At 34.5% G+C, this 22,602-nt stretch overlaps 1 protein-coding gene across 2 annotated transcripts in view; it reads left to right on the top strand.

Moving 5' to 3' along the window:
• HECW2 (HECT, C2 and WW domain containing E3 ubiquitin protein ligase 2) overlaps positions 1–22,602 on the top strand; it is a 369,280-nt gene that overhangs the window by 52,010 nt on the left and 294,668 nt on the right. The window lies entirely within an intron of this gene.

Below are 22,602 nucleotides of genomic sequence, written 5' to 3' on the forward strand. Positions count from 1 at the left end.
ATCTATCTGCCTCAAATCCTGATTCAAGGTTTGATCTCTAGAAAATTATATCATCTTATTCTTAGGCTATATTTTTGTTGGTCTGGAATATATGATATATTGAACGACTCATTTCATTAACAAATACCAATATCATCTCATTTTTGAAACTTGTTTTTAGGCTTTCTGATTTTTGGATGAGGGTGAAAATGCTAAGTTTTCCATGAAGTCAGTTGTATTGATTTGGGAAACAAAAGATTAATCCAAAGAGCTCATAAAACAAACTCCTACTCTAACCAGATGTAATAAATATTGGGGTTTTATTTGTTTATGCTGTGGTTCTTAGTGGAATATGTAATCAAAAGAAATTGAGCATGGATTCTGCACAGAATAAATTGCCTCATCTCATATAAGGGTCACTTTGTATCTTGGCTCATTGGGGACAAAGTCATTGCTAGTGGGGAATTAAAAGGAAAATGAAGGGAGACATTGAAGGGACTGGAAAATGTCAGCTAAATTCAGATAGCTTTTTGGTTTTACATTTACTAGGGGTGAAGAGTTTGTTAATACAGAAATAAAACATCAAAACATGTTATTTTTGTGGAAGAGTGGTTGATTCTTATTCAGACTGAGTTGAAAATTGGATTTTTTTCTTATTAAGACCCATCCTTTACTGATGACAGAAATGTATTCTATCTGGCTACTGCAGTTGAGAGCAGAATGTTATCAGAACAAAAATAAAGCATCCTCTGTTGGTCGGCAAGTATTTATTAAGCTTTTACCATGTGCTAGACACACACTAAGCATTGGGAATACAAATACAAGCAAAAATAGAAATACAATTCCTGCCCTCAAGGAGTTTACATTTTAATGGGAAACCCACAGTTAAAAGGTAATTGAAAAGGAGGTGGGAGAGAAGATTATCTAGAGTGTAGTTTACAGGAATGCAGCCTTATGGGAAATGATGACATGGTTGGCTTGGGTGATCTCCTTAAGTAGATTCTGGGATGAACCAATCAGAGGGAGTTGGACCCCAGGGGCAGAGGCTACTTCCAAGGTATACCAAAGCTGAAGTGATCTTTGAGAATATAGAGATAGATTTCTGAACCGTAAAGGAAAAGTTCAGAGGATGAAGTCAGATGATAACCAGCCAGTCACTTTTTGTTCTTGCTATTACCTGGACCCTCATCACACCTTTGGGTGGTTACAAAAAGCTATTTTAGATTAAAGGCATATTTTGGGTTAACTTCTACTTTAAAAAAACACTCATCAATTCCTAACAATGTTTCTTTTACTAGGCCAACCAAAATATAAGATGTAAGTTTAAAGTAAAAGTAATTTAATTAAATAACATAGAAAAATAAGTTTCAGGGAAGATCCCTCAGTATACACAGGGCAAGTGTAACTTAAAAAACCACTGTCTTATTCACTATTCTTCACATAATTCAAGTATCACCTTTTATGTCCCCCAGTTACTAGTGCCACATCCTGCAAATTAACTTGTATTTATGTATTTATTTAGGAAATACTGAAATGATGTAGTTGCATTTCCAGCTCTACATCTATGATCCTATGAAGTTAAAAATCCAGAATATTTTTTAATTTAGCCACAAAATCTAACTCCAACTTTGTTGTACTGTTTTCCAAATAAGTCCCCTGCTGTATTGAAACTGGTCTTATTTGATGTTCTCTTGCAATACAGTCTATAGAGTGTTTCTTTTGTACCTCAGCTGTTATCCACTCTGTAGTGACCCTCAGATCTGAAATAAGCTTATGGAAATGATTCCCATCTTTCAAAACCTAGATGAAATGCCATTTTCATCAGTGTTATGATATAGAGTCATTTTCCAAATATGTAAAATGATGATAAAAAAATACTGTACCTGTGCCATGATGGGCTATTGTGAGGATCAGATGAATTACATATACAAATGAAATGTGCATTCATGTGTATGCTGAAATTGGATTACCTTGATTAGCCTAGAAACTATTCTTAGGAATAGTTTAAAGACCCAGTCCCGAAACTACTGAAAGCAGGAGGGTATCTGCACCATTACACCAAATCCTTATTGCTATTAATTGTAAGAACACATCCAATTGGATGCATGATGTGTGCATGTGTAAAGTCACATCACAAATTAAAGGAATATTTAAGAAATGACCTTTTAGAGCTATTGATAGGGAAAGAATCCATAACTAAATAAGTGATAGGAGGGTCTTTAAGATTAAATGGACAGTTTTGCTTATATAAGATTTAAAAGTTTTTGTTAAAGCAAATCTAATTTAGTAAAAATTAGAAGGGAAGCAGCTAACTGAAAACCAAACTTTGCAACAAGGTTCTATGATTAGTCTCATTTCCAAAATATACAAGGAACTGGATTAAATTTTAAGACTAAAAGCCATTCTCCAGAAGGTAAATGATCAAAGGATATGAATAGATAGCTTTCAAAGGAAGAATTCTAAGCCATCAACAATGATATCAAGAATATTCTGAATCATTAATGTAGAAATGTAAACTAAAGCAACTTTGAACTTACACTTAGATTGACGAAGAAGACAAAAGAAGAAAATATCAAATGTTGGCAGGGACGTAGAAAAATAGGTACATGAGTGCACTATTGGTGGAATTGTAAATTGGTCTGTCCATTTTGAAAGGCAATTTGGAACTGTGTCCAGAAAGTTATTAAACTCCATACCCTTTGAGCAAGGTACCATTACTAGGCCTATACCTAAAGAAATCAAAGAAAAATGAAAAGGATCTATATGTATAAAAATATTTATAACAGCTCTTTTTGTGATAGTCAAATGGAAACTTAAGGAGCTGCCCTTTTATTGGAGAGTGGTTGAACGGATTATAGCATATGGATATAATGATATAATGGAATATTATTGTGCCATAGATAAAATCGTCAAGTTCAGGGGAAATTGAAAAGAAATGAAGCTGAGAAGGAAGCAGTACTTACAGAACAATCTGTACAATGCTAACATTGTAGGGAAAAACAATTTGGAAAGTCCTCAGAACTATGATCAGTATAGTAGTAAAATAAGAGTGCATAAGAATGAAACAAAAACACACCACTCACTTCCTTTATGAGAGGTGATTATGTTACCATACAGAAAGATACATACATTTTTACACACTGCTGGTATGGGAATTTCTTTTTGCCTGTTTCTGTGTCTTTTATTGAGAAATTTCTTAAATGGTCAATGAAAAGAAGGAGAGGGTAGTGGGAGGAAGAGATTAGTAAAAACAAAACAAAACAAAACAACAAACCAAACTCTTGTTACTTGAAAAATAAATAAGTTAATAAAGAAATTACTGCCCCAATACTTACTGATCCAAACAAGCTGATTCTGAACTTCGCAATTGCATTTAAGTGCCTTGCATTATTAATATTGTAGTATCAGATATCAAGAGCCATGTCTTAATTTCCAGGTATAATGATGTAAACTAGCCAGGGAAATTTTTAGGAATCCAGGCTATCAAATTGCATGAAAAATCCAGAAAGTGTAACTAGAACTTGTCTTTTTAGGAGATAATAAAGATAATTTAATCTTTATTATCCTGTTTTCCTGAGGTTCCCTATCTTGTCCTTTTTGGTCTTTCTGAACACAGTTTAGCTTAAATCATAGACCACAGGCTAATAGGAGAATAGAATGAGAACTAGAAAATGAGAGAATGGGATTTGACTTTTTGTTTTTCCAGAGCTTGGAACCGTAACTTAAGGCTTTGCTTTGTTAGAAGCTTTCACCCATTCCAGATTTTTTTTGGTGGTTTTTGTAATGGAGGCTAGTGTTTAATGTTTAAGCTGAGTCACTCAACTCCTGTCATTTGAGATCTTGAAAGGAAACAGGCTTGGCTTTTACTTTGATAGAGCCTTCAGTTTATAAACCAAAATAGAGCAAAACTGTTGATCCTTGGGTTAAGGTTCTGAGCATGAAAACGTTTATTTATTGTTCATTGCTAGATTTGCCAAAGTAAAAGAGGTGTGTGTGTGTGTGTGTGTGTGTGCATATGCATGTTTGCATGTGTGTGTTTATATGTGTAAGTTTTCTCTTCTATAAAAGATGTCACAGTTCAGCAAATGCTATAGTTTGCTTAATGACCTAAAATAATTTCTGAAGCAAGAAGGCAGCAGATAACAGGAATGTTTCCTGAGAAAGAAGGATTGTGTGTTCTCTTAGGTAATCTTTCCTCCCTCCCTTCCTTCCTTCCTTCCTTCCTTCCTTCCTTCCTTCCTTCCTTCCTTCCTTCCTTCCTTCCTTCCTTCCTTCCCTCCTCCCTTCCTTCCTTCCTCCCTTCTTTCCTTTCCTCCTCCCTTCCTTCCCTCCTTCCTACTTTCCCTCCTTCCCTCCTCCCTTCCCTCCCTCCCTCCTTCCTTCCTTTCCTCCTCCCTTCCTTCCCTCCTTCCTACTTTCCCTCCTTCCCTCCTCCCTTCCCTCCCTCCCTCCCTTCCTTCCTTTCTTCCTTCCCTCCCTCCCTCCTTCCTTCCTTCCTCTCTCCCTCCCTCCTTCCCTCCCTTCTTTCCTTCCCTCCCTTTCTCCCTCCTTTCCTTCCTTTCCTCTCTCCCTCCCTTTCCTCCCTCCCTTCCTTCCCTCCTCCCTTCCTTCCCTCCCTTCCATTCCTCCCTTCCTTCCCTCCTCCCTCCCTCCTTCCCTCCTTCCTTCCCTCCTCCCTCCCTTCCTTCCCTCCTTCCTTCCTCCCTCCCTCCCTCCCTTCCTTCCTTCTCCTTCCTTCCTTCCTTCCTTCCTTCCTTCCTTCCTTCCTTCCTTCCTTCCTTCCTTCCTTCCTTCTCCCTCCCTCCTTCCTTCCTTCCTTCCTTCCTTCCCTCCTTCCTTCCTTCCCTTTCCTTCTTATCTCCTTTTTGTTTGTTTCATGTAGAGAAGTGAAAAGAATAGAAATTATATTGAGAACAGAGGATGCATTGGACCAAAACAAGTCATTAAATGAATGGAACTTTTTGCTAGATAGCAAAGTTCTTGATATGTGTGAGTCACTTTAAATTAATAAGCAAATAAATTCCTTAATTCCTTAATAGAGAAGGAAAACTTTGAACATCATAAAGTTTTGTATGAGGTCATTTGCAGAACTTGATTTTATTCTCTGGATCAAATAACTCAGCTAATTTCATCTGCCTGGCATTAATGCACTACACAAAGCAGATGCTTAATGCAAGTTTGTTGAATGTTGAATACTGCCAGACTGGGCTGTCATCCTCTGTCAGCCAAACAGGAGGGAATCATTGAGTTGTTTTCACCATGGATTTGAACATAGATTTTTAAAAAATGACTTTTGTAAATTCAATTCAACAAAAATTTATTCACAGTGTATACATGGAAGACATTGTATTGGGGGGGATTGCATTTTGTTTTCATTTGGATCTGTGATAGCAAATGCCTTATGGGCACCTCGTTTGAAACTTAAAGTCTTAGAGAATTGCCTAGAGCATAGGGACAGCCAGTATATGTGAGACAAAACTTGGCCCCAGTACTTTTCCTATTCAGAGGCAGTTCTTTATCCGTTATATTCTGCGGTCCCTGATGCTGTGAGTCAAAACGTTAAAAAAAAACAGATATAATTCTTGCCTTCAAGCACCTTACAATCTTTAAAAAAATTTTCAATTTATAAGAGTTATGTTTGCATCAAGCAAAGCAAAATATACCAAAAATATGTCGTAGTCTATACCCTGAGTCCATCATTTCCATACCCAGAAACTAGGTAGAATGATTCATAATCAGAAAGACCTCACTTTCTACTGATTTCCCGGCCATATTATTACAGAATAAAAAAGCCTCTATGTGACAAGCTTGGGCTTGAGTAAAAGAAATATGAAAGTTCTCTTCTTTTTTGAAGATCTGTCCCCTCTCAACTCAAAGAGTTGACAGCCTTTGGAAGGAACTGTCTTTAAGCCTTGTTCTTTGAGAGACTCTGAAAATGTGCTAAAGTGAAAACAAAACAAAATTATTTTGCTTGTCCTTTGCATGGTGAAAGATTATAGAAATCTGAGCTAAGGAGTAGCTCAGTAGAGATCCCTAGGTTTTTGCAATAAAGAACCATCTCTTCTGAGGGAACGCATAAAACTTAAAGCAAAATTTAATCAATTCAGCTCAAGGATCCACAGATTTCCATGCTTTCTTGCAGTATGAAATTGTAATCTATATGCATTCCATTTGCAAGCAGGATCACAATATTAACATAATTTTCCTTGACAAATCATTATTTAATGCCAGTTGTAGGAAAGCCAGGCAGGATTGCAAAGATGAAGTATAACTCCTCATTCAAGGAACTTTAAGAGTTGAGAATATAAATAATGTTTTCAAGGTATGATGCAGGTGATAAACATGCTCATCAGTATCCTGGACATGTACAGATAGTACTGGTGTTTTATACTTAACATTTTTATTTAAATTTTTATCTAGTAGGCACTGGATTTATTTTGTTTCTAACCTAATTTGCATGGCTGTAATACAAATCCATCTCTGCTTCTAGTTGGGATCAAACCAAAAACAGTCCAGATGCATGAATAGCTCTGCTGTTTTTGAGAGAATCATTCATTAATTGAAATAAATATCTGAATGTCTGCTATAAGCATGGACTATTCTATAGTCCACTGAGACATGTATAAAAATAATTACAACACAGGCTAGAATGTTTTAAAGTGCTTTTGAGTTTGAGGGAGGAAAAGATTACTTCTAACCAGAGCATTGTGGAAAGATACAGCTTTTGAGCTAATCCTTGAAAAATGAGAAAGAATTATGTAAGATGAGATGGAGGGGTGGTGTTAGAAGGCATAACAGATGGAGTAAACTACATAAATCAAATCCAAGAGAAAAAAGCACAGGACTTAGCTGGGCAAGTTATTGTTTCATGTGGAACATTCTGCTTCCAAAGGAGAGTAGTGAAGGATAAGGCTAGAAAGAAAAACAGAATATAAATTCTAAAGGGAGATCATTGATCTCTCAACAACCAGTCTGTCCCTTACATTGATAAATGAAGAAAACCCAATGGGCTGAAATTTAAGCCAATGATCTTTTATTCTGCAATTAGACTGTAGCCACATGTATTAATTATTTGTTTAACACATGGATATATATCAGTTATATGTGTACATGTATATGTGTGCTAGGTGGGGGAGGGGAGAGAGAGAGAGAAACAGAGAAACAGAGAGACAGAGACAGACAGAGACAGACAGACAGACAGAGGCCACCTGACTTCATATGTCGCTTTTGACAAATCCTGGTTTTGTGATTCCAGACAAATTATATGTCAGTGCTCTGGGCAATTCCCTAAAATTCTCAAATTGCAGAGAAAATGCTGACTTATATTGGTAGAGTTTTCTCTTCTGGCAGTTCCCTAAACCAATGAAATCACAGTTCTAGTTCCAGTCCCTATATTTATTTCTGTCTCTATTGGAAGTTGAGTTAGTGCTGACTCTACTTTCTGGAATTTCACCAAGCAGGCATGATTGAGTATTATAAGTGACCAGAGAGAGAATTGGGTCTTTTCAGATCCTTGTGGGCTCTCCAGCTCTCTTAATGCCCACCCTGGCCTAGAGCTTTGGCTTAGGTATAGATAAGGGAATATGTAATTACTTCCATGGATTTATGATCTCATCAATATGGATACTTCCTCCCACAGTTCAGATCACAATGGATCCATGCCTTCCTATCCTGTACTATTTTTGAATATGTTTCCCCATATATTTTTTACAGAGGGAGGTCTATTCAAAATGCTGGGAACCATCCTTAATAATTCTCCTTATATTATGAGGCTACAAATGCAGCATGTGGGCTTTCTGTCTGTCATCCTTCACTCTTGCTCTGTGATTCACTCATCTACTTTTTTTGATTATGTATCTCTTTTATACTACTTTTGGTGTCTAGTTCATCACTGATTACTTGGTATAGTTTATTAATTCTCACCAAGATACTTCACATTTTTCTTTGGATGACAAATGTTTTTTATTCTTAGTAGACACTGTGATATTCTTGGACTCACAAAACATAGCATCACTGGGAAAATATTATTATTAGTAAGCTGTGATTTTATTTCATGGAGAAGCTTGTGGTTATTGAAAGCACCACAGAAATTCTCAAATATGATCTTGGCCATTTTTACTTCAGTACTGGGTCAAGCTCATTGTCCTTTTGCAGTGTCTAAGTTTCATGTACTCTAACCATGAATTTAGTGGACTTTTTGCCAATTGCCTGCTTTTCCATCTCTTCAAAATCTTTATGAGAATATTTACTGATTGTACAAATTCTTTTTTCTTTTTTTTATTACAGCTTTTTATTTATAAAACCATATACATGGGTAATTTTTCAATATTGACTCTTGCAAAATCTTGTGTTCCAAATTTTCCCCTCCTTCCTCTCACCCTCTCTCCTAGATGGCAGGTAATCCAATATATGTTAAATATGTTAAAATATATGTAGTACTTTAACATTTGAAAATTACTTTACAAATATTTTCTCATTTTCTTCTCACAATACTCCTGAGAATTAGCTGCTTCTATTATCTCAATTTTACTAATAAAGAAAGTTAGGCAGGCAGGAGTACCAGGATAACACAACTAATAAGTATCTGAGACTGAATTTGAACCCAGGTTTTCCTGACTCCCAAGTCCAGCACTGTGTGAAGTGTACCATCTAGCTGTACCAATAGAGAAGAGTTATTTAATGATCTGATAATTAATATCAAGTAAGGCATAAAACAAGAAGTAGATTTACCAAAGATGCTTGATTGCCACTGAAATGGAGACTCTTTTGAAGCCAAATGAAAGAATTTATCTTGAAATAGATAGTGGGGTCCTGCAGATCCTCTTGTCTGCAAATGGCATTATGTTGATTGTATGGAATTTTGAAATACTACAGAACGTTCTGAACGAGATCCATAATCCTTCAAAAGAACACTTCACATAAATTAGGATTTCCAACCTTTTTTTAGCCTCCATATTCACATTGGCTTTCAATAAATCTTCCTGTGCCCTCATTCAATATGAAAGGAAATTTATTTTAGATTTTACTGTGCATATATAAATATGAAATGGAATAGAATAATTTTTATAAAGAAAACTTTTTTACATATAACATTTTTATAGTTATAAAAATATAAGATTTTTAATTTCATAAAGTTTTAAAACTGTTTATCAGAACACAAAAATAAATGTTTTTTCATTCTGTTTCTTAACCAGTGATTTTTATCCTTGGTTTGGTTTATGGAAGAGATGCCAGCAAATCATGGTCAGCCTCATGGATTGTGTTGAAAATTCCGATTCACAGAGATAACTTGTTATACAGAAAGAGAAAAGGCTTATGAGCACACTTAGAAAGCATGAGATATTGTCTTCCATGAATATATAAACATTTAGCAACTTCATTGATTAGAAATCAATTAGGATTTTGGTTGTTAGCTCTTTTTCATAAGGTTTTTTTTATCAATAATCTTTTCTAGCTTAGTATGAGAAAGATTTCATATCCAAACCTCATTCATTGATTTTGGCCAGAAATTTAGCCAGAAATTCTTCCTATTACTTCTCAGAGTTTTCAAATTCTCTATAAAGATAATGCTCTCACCCTTTTCTACATAGTTACTTCTATCTCCTCTTCCTTTTCCTCCTTTACTTTTCCCTCCTCTTCTTCCTCTTTCTATTCATTCTTCTTCATGATTTTCTCTTCAGTTTTCAGTGCCACTATTACTTTGGGCAAATTTCAGTACTTAACATTGTTATTTATCAGATATTCGCTGTGCCTTCCTTAAGTTTCTCATATTCTGCTGGGGGTTTGCATGTCTTAGATTGGGAACTTCTGAAATAGATGAAGAGTATGATGTTCCAACTAGCAGAAATTAGTTACATTTGCTGGGACACAGTGTTGAGTCTCTGGCGTACAAAATAAAAGGAAATTATGGAGTATAACTGCTTCCTTTTTTAAATTGTACCATAGACTTATTCCCCCCCCCTCCAGTTTTAGTAAATTCAATTCCTTAGCCTTCCCCACATATATTAGTGATTCAAGGATCCATGACTTTATTAATATTGCTCCCTTCTTCCACCAGTGAAGCTCACAATCCTATAGTCCTCAGGAAAAGACATTCATGATTTGGTATTATTGAAAATACTTATTATCTACTGGCCAGTTTTCTGGAGAGGAACTTCTCCAAACTTATCTAGATTGGTTTTAGGTTGATTGACACAAAGACTGTCTCCAGGTTCCTACGTAAAGCTTGTTTAGTTTATTAGGATCTGCCACAGGTACTGGATAGTTCAGCCTTGGGAGATCCCAAGGTCACCTCTGCTTCTTGATAAACCATCAGGGTTGGATTTTGTTGAAAAGAGACTTTCCCTTAAAGATTTTATTTTTATTCTCCCATAAACATTTCTAGTGAGCCAATCAGCTAATACACATTTATTAACCACCTACTATGTGCTGAGCATATGCTAAGTCCTGGGAATACAAAGAAGAGCAAAAGAAAGTCTCTGCTTTAGAAGCTCACAAAGTAATTAGAGAAATAAAACTACTATGTACAGACAGAAGAATTAAAGGGGATTGGAAAAGGCTTCTTGAAAGTAAGATTTTGCTGCGACTTGAAGTAAGCCAGAAAAACCAGGAGAAAAATGGTGATAACAAAGTAAAGAGTTCCAGGCATGGGAGGCAGCCAGTGAAAATGCCCTAATCTTGAAATGGAGTGTCTTGTGTGAAGAACAGAGAGGCTTTCTTTTTTTAATCTCTGAAATAGTGAAGTTCAAAGAGTACTCAACCTTCTTGACTTGACAGATTGAATAATGGACAAGAATAATCAGACTTGAGTTGGTGCTTTTAGTATTGTTCTATATCATTTTCATTTACCTCGGAGATCTTATAACTCAGCACTTCCTTAACTATTCAATTTCGACTAATTAAGAAGGAATCCTTATTAATACTTGTTTTCATCATTGCATTGATATTGTTGTGTCTGAATTTTTGTGACCTCATTTGGGATTTTCTGGGATGGTTTTGCCTTTACCTTCTCAGCTTATTTTACAGATGAGGAACTGAGACAAACAGGGTTAAATACACCTCTGTGTCTCTGTATCCTCATTTTTAAAATGAGGAAGTTGGATTGGATAGCCTCTAAGATCTCTTTCAGCTCTTGGTCTGTGATCCTGTGATCTTAATAAAAGAATTATTTTGTCTATGTAATTGTGTTTCTGGGAAATACTAAGTGAATTGGGTTCTTTAATCAGTATGCATGATAGCCAGACCTGTCGGGAGCATATACCAGTAATTGCCAGTCTCAAAAATATTAATATTTCCAGAATTGACCTGGCAGTTCAAGTGATTTGAGAAGAACTTTTTTTTTTTTCATGGACAGCAAGAAGGTGAGTGGAAGAGAGTGATTTATTTGTACTATATACTTTTAGCTGATCTCCCTGAATCTATATTCTCTCTGAATTTATAAATACCTGTCAGACTGTAAACTTACTTAAACATTGTTTTTAATCATATTATTCCCCAACTTAGAAATGTTTATTGACCCTCTGTTCCCTGCTAAGTCATAATGTGAAACCTTTTTTGTCTGGTTTTCAAGTTTCCCTTAAACTGACTACATGGTATGGATTCCACTGTTTTTCTTCTCTCTTCACCTCATTACCCCTTTTCCTCCTCCCCTCCTCCCATCTCTCCATGTATTTGCACGATTTTCCTGATGATATCTTGGCTATATTCTGCAAGTCATGCTCATTTCTGCCTCCATATCATTGTTCATACTGTGAACTAGTGTGGAATATCTTCTTCCTTGTCACCTAAACAAATCCTCCCCAGACTCAGTTCAAATGCTGTTTGCTTATTTTGAATACTCCAGTCCTCTTTGATCATCCCTTGTTTCTGTATTTCATCACATTTATTATCCAGATCAGTCAAGTGAACGTTTAATAAATATTATTTTACATTTCTGTTCCTGTTACGTATCATTATCAAGATTCAGATTTGCTCCTTGAAAGCAGACTAGTTTTTTTTTTTTTTTTTTTTTTGTTGTTGTTGTTGTTTGTTTTTTGTTTTTGCTAAGGCATTTATTTGGGGGTTAAGTGAGTTGCTCAGGGTCACACAACTAGGAAGTGTTAAATGTCTGAGGTAAGATTTAATCTCAGGTCCTCCTGACTTGAGAACTGGTGCTCTATTAGATAGAAAAGTCATTTATATTGATGAGAACACCCTAATGAATAGAATAGTGAGTGATACAAACACTGGGTTTGTCATTAGTTCTTAATTCCAGCTTTGCCCTTAATTAGCAATATGATCCTGAGTAAGTCATAATCCCTTTGGATCTTAGACTTTTTAGCTGTATTTTAGAACTAGAATTTTAGATGCATAAGGAACTTCAGAGGTTATCTGGTATTTCCCTCTCAGTTTATGTTTTAGGCTTAGAAACATTAATGGCTGCTCCAAGGTTACATAGGTAATAAAGGGATGACTTGATATTTAATTCAAGTGCTAATACTTCAAATTCCTTGCTGTTTCCACTGTATCTTGATGATGGAAAGGGATTAGACAATCTCTCTTTCCTTCTAATTGAAAGTTGCATGGCATCTGCATGGATTTAGAAAGAATGATGTTAATTTAATGAATTATCATCCATAATGTTTTTTTGCTTTGTTTTTTCCTTCTCCCTTCTAGACTCTTATTTTAGTGTCCTACAACTATGTCATAATTTCACAAGATTTAGAACTTTACATATTAAACTCTTTTCCTCACCTACTCATTAGCTATTTGATTCTTTTTGAAACAGATTTCTTGGCTGAAGAAATAGAAATTAATTTGAGCATGTGTTGATTGAGAATTTTCTAGGTAAAGTCAAACTAAAAATAGTTCCAAGTGAACCATGAAAGTCAACAGGCAGAACTTTGCCTGTTCTTCGGGCAAGAAGGCAGAACCAGAACTTTGTTTCTTCTAAAAGAGATATGTTTCATAGGACTGATATTAATTCTAGAGGAAAAATCTCAAAGACCATTTACTTTAACTTAACTTAAAATTTACTATAACTTCCTCATTTTATACAAATGAGGAAACTGACAGCTCTGGGGAGGGGCTGGGTAAATGACTTCCCAAGGTCATCTGGGGTAATAAGTGGCAGATGCAGGATAGTAATTATACATATGTTTAGTTTTAAGCTCTTTTCCTATAACCCCCTCAATGCCTAGGGCAGTGACTTTCTTTCTCAATTAGTATTTGTTAAATGAATACAGAAATATTAAAGGACAAATGAAAGCTCCTATGCATGGTATCATCTTTAAAATGCTGACAGCTTCTTGGAGGGATGGCAATTTCCATGTCAGGTAATTGAAATGATACTTTTGGCCCTACTAACTTTCCTTAGTTTGACTTTTATTGTGTTTTCAAGCATGAAGTTTCTGTAATGATTTCTCTCAATCTAATAAGAAATTGTCTCAGGAGAATAGGAAGTAGTCCACCATCTGGTCATAATTGAGTGCCATTTTTGCCTCTTCTCCCATTGCTACATTCAGGGATAATAATGATATTTTGATCTGAATGGCTTTAAAATAACCTGTATTTCAGCAGCCAGAATATAGATTACATTTTATAGAGCTTTAGGGACTTTTTCTCTGCTATGTTGCTTTAGATGAAAGAGTCAGAATGGCAAAAGGAATGAAGTAGTAGACTTGTAGTCAGGGAGACCTGGATTCAAATTTTACCTTAGATTATTTCTAGCTATGAAATCTTGGGCAAGTGACTTAACCTCTGTGTTTATCATATATTTTCCTAGGATGTGTCTACTAAGTCATTATATGGGTTGCCATCCATGTTGGTGAAGAGCATTCTCATGCTGCTTTTTTTGAAAACTCATGCACCACAGTGAATTGTCAGCCATATTTTGGGGATGATCTTTTAACAGATCAGCTTTAACAATTTATTTAGGAAATTGTAGAAATCTGTGATCTAGTAGTCTATGTAAAGTAAATTCAATAGTATGTAATCTTTAATGCTATTTTTTATTTCTTCAGCTTCATTTCTGTCTTAGAATAAGTATCTGCCCCTATTTGTCATGAGAAAAATAAGGGCAGTGAATTCCTCAATATTTGGTTTAGTCTGGTGTGTTGGTTGCTGGCCTCTTTTTAAGTAACACAATAGAAATCGTTAAATGTTATGTGACCTCCATATTCATCTCTTTTGGGATGAGTAATTAGGGCTTAGTTTGTGTCCTGGATGCTTTTGGTGTCTAGAAATAATTCTGGATGCTTCCCCAGTGGAGTTGATGAGAAATTCAATCTTCTTTCTTTTCAGATCATTTATAATGTTTAGAAGACAATATAAGCAGTTAAAAATATTGCACCCAGGATTCACTTTTGAAATAAAGTGGTTCAATACAGAAGCTGTTGTCTGAAAAATTAATTAAAATATTGTTACTATTTCTACCACCCCTTACCTTTGTGTATGTCACATGCCACATTAAATTATATACTATATACAAATAATCTTACTGTTTCTTGAATTTCTTTTCCCTATTTGGTGGCTTTAGTAATAGAATAATTGGCAGGATATCTTTTCAAATGCTTATTGTCCCACAGTTGCTTATAACATATTTTTTCCTTACCACAAAATGTTATATTTTTCTATTTCTGTGGTCTTTGGGGTATTTATATAGTAGCATTTGGTTAGTTTAAATTGTTTCAATTGAATTAAATTGGAGGCATATTTTGCCAAAAGAGAGAAAATGATTATATGTTGAAATATACACACACAGAGAAGATATTCAAATGGAAATGTCCAAGAAAAATAAAATTTAAAATAATTTTGAATCCATGCCAAAAAGAAAAGTTCTGATGACCAAGGTTGAAGTAATTTCTAGAATATTTACTTTATATCTGCCTATATTTTGTTTAGCTGAGGTAAATGACTGGTTTGGTTGGTTGAATAAACAAAGGAAGAAAAATGTATTAAGTGCTTACTGTGTGCTGAGGTCTGGGAATACAAATAGAAATAGAGCTATCATTTAAGTTTGTTACAAGAGGGAAAAAGGACTCATATGTGGCAAAATGTTTGTAGCAGCTCCTTTTGTGGTGGCATAGATTTGGAAAGGGATTAGATGCCCATCAGTTGGGGAATAGTTGAATAAATGATGGTATAGGAAAATAATGGAATATTATTTTTCTTTTTTTGGAATATTATTTTTCTATAAATGATGAACAGGCTGATTTTAGAAAGGCCTGGAAAGAATTACATGAACTGATGCTGAGGGAAACAAGCAGAATCAGCAATATACTGTACATAGAAACAATAAGATCTTACAATGATCAACTATGAAACTCTTGGTTCTTCCCAATGGTCCAGTGATTGAAGGCAATCCCAATAAACTTTGGATGGAAAATGCCATCCGCATCCAGAGTAACTATGGAGACTTAGTGTAAATCAATATATGCTATATTCACTTTTTCCCTCTTTTTCTTCTGTTTTATCTTTCTCTCATGGTTTTTGTTCTGATTTTTCTCTCCTAACATAATTCATAAATAAATGTTTTAAAAAAAGAGAATTTACATGTATAACAAAAAAGTCTTACAAAATTCCAAATAATCTTACATTTTGATAATGCTTTGGCTTTTTTAATAGAAAAGATGTGGAAAGACAGGAAGGATATATAGAGGGTGATGTTCTCTTCTCAAAAAGCTGCACTAGTAATTTAAGTCTGTTACCACCAGGGGGGCACCATGCCATGGGTATGTGTTCCAAAGTGTTTTGCCTGATTCAGTCAAGTTCATTGTTAAATTTAACAATACCTTTTTCCATAGCTTCTTTTTTTATTTTTTATTTATAAAACATATGTATGGGTAATTTTTCAACTATGACCTTTGCAAAGCCTTCTGTTCCAAATTGTCCCCTCCTTTCCCCCAACTCCCTTCCCTAGATGGCAGGCAGTCCAATACATGTTAAATATGTTAAAATATATGTTAAATCCAATATGTGTATACATATTTATACAGTTATCTTGCTGCACAAGAAAAATCGGATTAAGAAAGGAAAAAAAACTGGGAAAGAAAGCAGAATGCAAACAACAAATAATCTTACTGTTTCTTGAATTTCTTTTCCCTACTTGGTGGCTTTAGTGGAAGAAAGAGTGGAAATGCTATGTTGTGGTCCACATTCAGCCCATGGTCCTCTCTTTGAGTGTAGATGGCTCTCTTCATCACTGAACAATTGGAACTGGTTTGAATCGTCTCATTGTCGAAGAGAGCCACATTCATCATAATTTATCATTGTATAGTCATTTTGTTGCCATGTATAATGATCACCTGGTTCTGCTCGTTTCACTCAGCATCAGTTCATGTAAGTCTCTCCAGGCCTCTCTGTATTCATCCTGTTGTTCATTTCTTACAGAACAATAATATTCCATAACATTCATATACCACAATTTATTCAGCCATTGCCCCACTGATGAGCATCCATTCAGTTTCTAGTTTCTTGCCATTACAAAAAGAGTTGCCCACAAACATTTTTGCACTTGTCCCCTACCTTCTTTATCTAAAAATTCATATTTTGAACAAGACTGTTTAAACAATATTAGGTATCAAATTAGTAAATACTTTTAGAACATCCTTTAATGTCAAGAAAATCCAAAATAACCTTATCACTTAAACAATTTTTCATCCTATCTTGTAATTTAAACTTTATCATATACTGGGATCACTATTAGAATGCTGGCCATTCACGTATTTTGGCTTGTATTTTGCTCTTAGGATTTTAGGCTCACTTGTCACTAAAGCCCCTTTGGGGAATTTCCAGCAACCAATTCATCAGCCTCTCATTGTACAGATGAAAAACCTTATAAGATTTCTAAAACCTTATAAGATTATAAAATTTATTAAAAAATATAAATATATTTATAAAAATATATATAAATTTATAAAACCTTATAAGATTATAAGAGAGGAGAGGAGAGGAGAAAGAGAGAGATAGGAAAGGAGAGGAGAAAGAGAGAGAGAGGAGAGGAGAAAGAGAGAGAGAGGAGAGGAGAGGAGAAAGAGAGAGAGAGGAGAGGAGAGGAGAAAGAGAGAGAGAGAGAGGAGAGGAGAGAAGAAAGAGAGGGGAGGGGAGAGGAGAAAGAGAGAGAGACACAGAGAGGGAGTCGGAGAGAGAGACAGAGAGAGAGACGGAGGGTCTTCCACATAGTACAAATCAATAGATAGAATTAGCTTGTGAATGGAGACTAGAGGCTAGAGGCTAGAGGTTAGAGGCTAAAGGCTAGAGTCTTGGATTTAGAATTGCCAATATCCCAAATCCTTAGTGCATGTGTCTATCTCATTATCAATGTGGACAGACCTGGATAGATACTGCCAAGGTAAGTGGATTTATCCACAGCATTCAAAACTTGGCCATTTCCTGTAACTGATAAGGATGGTGTGATGCTGGCTGATAGAGTACCTGTGTTTTCTTGGTATTAATTGTTGGCAAGTCACCTATGTCTTAATTTTTCTATCCAAAATGTTAGGGGTTGGAGTTAGTAATCTCTCATTTCCTTTCCATTTCCAAATCTGTGTTTCCTGTGTTCTTACAATAGGATAATCACTAATTATATTCTGTTTCTCACTGATTGGTCCTCTTGTATGTCACCTCAAACTCTGTCCCAAACTAAAACCTTTAGTTTCTTCCTACAGGTAGATAATACAGTGATTAAAGTTAAACTTGGAGTCAGAAAGACTTGAATTCAAATCCTATTTGCTAGCCATGTGACCATAAACTGTAAACAAATTATTTCATCTCTCTTAGTTCCCCCTTACTCTCCTATGTGGTTTATAGAACTTTTATCTATACATGTCTGCTTCTACTTTAATCTGCCTGAAATGTTTTGCTAACTATATCTACTTTTAGAAATCAGAGTTTGATTAGGTCTGCAAAGACTTTCTTAAACATCCTAGTCAATCAGTTTATGTGTATTTAGTGATAAGTACTGGGGATATCAAGAAAGACTAAAATAGACATTTTATTTAAGGAGCTTAAATTTTAATGAAAATGACAATATGAAAAGAACTATGTTCCTATAAGTTACATACAAAGTAGATGGAAGATGAACTCAAAAGAGTGAGCCAATTTCAAAGGTAAGGTATAAATGTATACACTGAAAATTTAATATACTGACTCTCATGAGCTGGTATGAGCTGGCTTCAGCACATCTCTGGACAGAGTGAATGGCATTTGCAGAGTTAAGGAAGAATAATATATTTTTGAGGAACCACTGAGTAGGTTTATTTTCCTAAATGTAGATTGTATAGAAGAGAGCATTAAGAGAAACCTAGAAATATAGAATGGAACTCAATTATGGGCATTCTGGAATGCTAGGCTAAGGGAATATATTAATGGATTTTGAAGAGCTAAGTGAAATTCAAAATAGCACTCTATAAAGATTAATCTTGTAGGGACATACACAATGGATTTTAGAAGAGGAGACTAGTTAGGAGCTATGGTGATAGTATAGGAATGAGATAACATCTTGTACTTGAGTGTGAATTGAAAGGAAGTAGTAGATTCTTCAGGAGGCACTTTAAGCACATTTTCCTAAATGCTGTTATCTTCATCTAGTCCATGGTGAAATCTGGGCTCTGAGTTGCTTTTTTATTTTTTAAGAAAATCATAAATTTTTTAATGATTTGTGTTTTATTAAAAGATATATTTATAAACTCTTATCTATTGATGATTATATTCTTTCCTGAATAGGATTACCATTATCTTACATCTCAGAATCCATAGGAATATGTAAATGCCTTTCAGTGTTATCCTTAGTTCACAGGTACTTCCAAAATCAGCTAGCTTTTGAGAGGGTCCATGTTTCAAATAACTGGGCATTTTGGGGACTAGCAGCTAGTTGGTGTAGTGGATGGAGTACAGCCCTGAAGTCAGGAGGACCTGAGTTCAAATAAGCCTCAGACACTTACTACTTAATGGCTGTGTGATCCTGGGTAAGTCACTTAATCCCAGTTGCCTCAAGGGAAAAAAAAGATATAGGAAAAGGACTTTTATGTATTTACATTTATTTTGTTTGCTTCTATTATGTTTGTTTGTATGTTTATTTTGTTTTTTATAGTGTCAAACAACTAGAATTGTAAACTGATAGGGTTCCCATAAATTGAGGAATGACCAAACAATTGTGATATGTGAGTGTAATGGAATTGTATTGGTATAAAAAACACAGAAAGAAATAGTTTCAAAAAGACCTGAAGAGGCATATATAGACAGATGCAGGCAGGGTGGCATGAGCAAAACCAAGAAAACAGTTTATAGTAATAACACCAGTAAACATGAAAGATTTAAGAACTCTGATCAATGAAATAGTCAGCCTTGATTCCAGAATACTATTGAAGAAAGATGCTGTCCATTTCATGACAGAGATGAAGTAATATGAAGAATGAGAGAGAGAGAGAGTGAGAGAGAGAGAGAGAGAGAGAGAGAGAGAGAGAGAGAGAGAGAGAAAGAGAGAAAGTGTTTCGGGGCTCCCCTCATCAATGGGATTTATATTTCTTATTGTTTATATTCCTCATTTATTTTTCCTTCCTCCCTCCTTCCTTCTTTCCTTCCTTATATCTTCACCTCCTTACCCCCCTCACCCCACAATCTAGCTCTCTCTCCCACTTTCTTTTTCTTCTTGGAAAGTAAGAGAAAAAAAAAAACTTGATAATTTAAATTTTAAAAAATCAAATCATTCAAAATTAACCATCAATATTTATTTTGAGTTCCACATCACACATTCTAATTATGTGACTCTGGCCTAGTAAATCTCTTAAATTCTCAATGCTCTAGATTATTGATAGCAGACTCAAAGAGTTGATCACCAAACTACATATAAACGTCTCTGTAAGCTGCATATTGACAGTTTTAAAATGCAATATAATCTGTGTTTTAAAATTTATTTTAAAAATATTTTTCAATTACATTTTAATTTGGATTGGGTTGCACTCTGAAGTACTGTGCCTGCACACACTTATCCAGTGTTTGTTACCTATGCTCTAGATAATTTTTTTAAGACTAAAGTTGCAGAACAAGTTGTTGACCTGCGTGGAAATTTCCTTACCTGAAAGTTCCTTTTACCAGTGAAAATACAAATTTAATGCTTAGTCTTTCTGTCTATTTCACTTTTAATGGAGGCAAGAGGAAAGACCTTAATTTAAGTTCCTCCTCTAATTGTGTAGCCTTAGGCAAGTCATAACTTCTCAATGACTGAGGCCATACCCAGACTACAAATTGCGGCAGTTTCAGGATTTGCATTGGGAGAGGGAACTTCCTTACACATAGTTCCCCATTTTCTCTTCAAAGCTTCTTATACTGACAATGTCACAGTTTTGGGGTTCCCTAGCAATCCCTCCAAAAGATTAAAAACTTAAAACACGTTTTATATTCTTAGATGAAGTGATACTTTTCTTGTAAAAGTGTGTCATTCAAAAAGAAACTTCACATTCAAAACCATATTGAATATATGTCAGCTGCCTAACTTGCTTTTTCTCTAAGCTTGCATGACATTTAAAAGTATTAGTTATAGTTAAGCACTATAGTCTTAATTTAATAACATTTTAATGGTATAGATCAGTGTTTAAAAGAAAAATAGATACTTGTATTGATGAATTTCATTCTGGTGATGGAGGTGACTTAATTAGTACAAAACAATAAAGATGAAGAATGAGATAAAGAGAAAGAGTGAAATAATTTAAAGATATCTGGATTTGAAATTCAAAGAATTCTATTTGTTTTGGTACTTTATTTAAAATATTTTAGGCTATATTATCCAAACTTTTTACATATTTCCATAAGTCATGTTATTAGAGAAAAATCAGAACAAAAGGGAAAAATCTATAAGAAATAATAATAAAAAAAGACAGAAGGGAAAAAAAATGTGAAAATAGTATTCTTCTTTCTTCATTCTGTCTCCATAGCTCTTTCTCTGGATGTAGATAGCATTTCCCATCCAAAGTCTATTGGAATTGCCTTAGATAACTGAATTGCTGACAAGAGCTAAATCTGTCATAATTGATCATCATACAATCTTGTTGTGAACAGTGTTCTGGTTCTGCTTACTTCACTCAGCACAAGTTCATGTTAAGTCTTTCCAGCCTTTTCTGAAATCAGCCTGTTCACCATTTGTTATGGAACAATAATATGGAATACCATTTTTATTGTGTGGCTAAGAACAAATTTTTGGAACTCTCTGTAACTCAGTTTTTTAATTTGTAAAATGAGGAATGTTGAAATGGAATTCATTAATTGAATAGGTAAGCTCTAAGACTGCTTCTAGCTCTGAGTTTTGTGGTCTATTCCTTTACTCTATTTATATAGAATCTCTTGACATTTTATGTTTGGTAGGACCATATGCAGAAATTAGTTCATTTGAAAATAACCAAGTGGAGCTTACTTGCTTAAATAAAGAAAATAATGTTAGAAAAATTAAAAAAAAAACAATTAAATTAATTTAGAAAATTTTATTGGTTTGGATAATGGAGAAGCAAAGTAAAAAAAAGGTAATAAATCTTTAAAAAAACTTGGTGAGAATATTTTTTCAATTATATTGTTCATAAGCCAATTTTAAATTTGGGAAGCTTAAAAATTAATCTCAACCTCTCTGTATTTGAAATCACTTTTTCCAAAAAAAAAGTGTGTTTTTTTATTTACCATAGATATTTCCCAGTGTTCAGTCCTTGACCAGAGAAATTTCTCTTGTAAAGAAACATTTAAGTAACTAACCCAGTCACTGATCGTCATTATCTGCCACATTCAGCAGCCATAGTCTATCCTTCTTTTCCTCTTTATTTAACAAAAAGAGTGTTTTTAATCATCTCTCCTCTGGAATCAGTGTTGATAATTTCATTTAATCTGATGAGCTCAGTTTTCAAAGTAATTAACAGTGATTAAAAATGATTAACAATTCTGCATTTGGATTTTCCTTGCATTTTTCAAGTCCTAATTGACTTTTGGTTTTTATGTATGTTTGTGTTTTTAATATGGTTTGGCCTTGTTGATACTTTATACAAAGATAGTACTTCTTCAAAGAGTAATCAAACATTTTCCAGATAATCTGCATTTCTTAAATATTTTGATTATGAAAAAGGGCAAAAGGGGATTTATTCCTGTCCACCTTGGAAACTCAACCCAGTGAACTAAAATTTCTGGCTTATTTCATAGAAATAATTTTTGTGCATTTATGCTTTACTTTGAGCATAAATATAGCATTACCTGTGACTAGAAAGAAAAAAGAAAAAAAACCCCAAGGATTAGGATTATCTATATTATAATGAATTAAACTCCTTCTCATAGCAGTAAATTTGTGGCCCTTTTCTTTTTTTTAATTTTTTTTTTTTGTGAGCCTTTTCTAGCAGGTGCAACTGTGTGTTAAATTTTACCCATTGGGAACCGATGAGAGTGTATCAAATAGGAGTTGATGGAAGAACGTTATAAGTGATGGTAAAAGCTACAATTTTGGTTTGGCAAATACAAATTTGCCTGTAGTTTCTCTTATCAGCAACATATTTTAATAAACTTTTTTTCTGAAGGACAGAATTACTTCTATAAAAATTTCTTTTGTAGTAGCAAAAGTGCTAATAATCTCCAGAACCTATCAAAAAAGTGTATGATCTAGTTGGAATATGGTTTTGT

This window comes from Sarcophilus harrisii, chromosome 3 (assembly GCF_902635505.1).
Source record: "Sarcophilus harrisii chromosome 3, mSarHar1.11, whole genome shotgun sequence".
NCBI lineage: Eukaryota > Metazoa > Chordata > Mammalia > Dasyuromorphia > Dasyuridae > Sarcophilus > Sarcophilus harrisii.